The sequence below is a fragment of the Elephantulus edwardii genome, unplaced genomic scaffold (assembly GCF_000299155.1).
Source record: "Elephantulus edwardii isolate Elephantulus edwardi_28Jun2011 unplaced genomic scaffold, EleEdw1.0 scaffold00206, whole genome shotgun sequence".
In the NCBI taxonomy this organism is placed as follows: Eukaryota; Metazoa; Chordata; class Mammalia; order Macroscelidea; family Macroscelididae; genus Elephantulus; species Elephantulus edwardii.
This window is the reverse complement of record NW_006399956.1, coordinates 1,879,818-1,880,928: the sequence shown is the minus strand read 5'-3', so window position 1 is coordinate 1,880,928 and position 1,111 is coordinate 1,879,818.

Sequence of the window (1,111 nt, the reverse complement as noted above, 5' to 3'; positions counted from 1 at the left end):
AAAGTTGTTTCAAAGACAGAATTCGAGAAATAAAGTTTTATACAGTCAGTTAGGAAAGACAGGCTAAGATGCATTTGCTAAGTTAGAAGTGAAATCAGTTAATAGTTTACAAAGTAATAAAACCACAACATTGGGATCTTTTTCTACCTGTTAGAAATCCCTTGATTCTAATGGAACCAAACTTTGCAAGTTGGCAAGCCTGTGGCAAATTCATGTCTGCATCCCAACCAGTAAGGAAAATTATAGGTACAACAAAGGTTTCTCTTCTCCTCTAGGCCTATGAAGTGATGCTTCACTGAAAGGACATCGAGCTGTCTGTGTTCTTCCTTATTGGTTTTGAATAATTTGAACACTAGGCTGACATCAAGAGGCCATGGAACTATGCCAAGCTTGAGTCACAGTGTAAGAAAATTTACATGTTCCACATTAACCACTTCATTTTGTTCCTCCTCCTGTTAGTGATGATGATGGCACCTCCAGACCTATCTTTTGGACCACTTAATTTTCTAAAGATAAATCCCTGCTGGCTCCCTTTAAGTCTACCATGCATAGGCTCTTCTGTCATCTTTAGTGGACGTGAAAAGTAATTGCTCTAAATCTTCCACATAAAAAGCCTTCACATAACTGATGAATTATTACCGCAAATTTAATAGTTGTAATGATTTAAAAATTAGTGTTAATTAGCACTTCTCACTGACCAACATAAAAGAACTATCCAGTACAAGCTTATATTTCAAAGTTGTACTGACCTATACCATTTTTTTAGTAAAGAATGAATGTTCGAATTTGTTTAATGTATAAATTTAATGGTTTTACATTTCTTCTTTTAGCTACAGCAGAAGAATAGAGTCAAGTATTTCTTTGCCTTTCCAAAGGAAGATTTCTAGATCAGGCATTCAATGCCCAAAAAGAAAAGTAGTTTTTAAGTCATTAATAATCTGGCCTTTGTGTTTAATGGGCTTAAGAGTCTATAGTAAAAGGTAAGAAAAGATAACAAATCTAACTAAGAGAAATAGGAAAAAGGACTATCATAGATTAGAAAGAATTACTAGCCACAGGTCCCCTTATACTGCCCTGCATCTTCTCCTAAAGGGAGAGGCTGGGGGGGGGG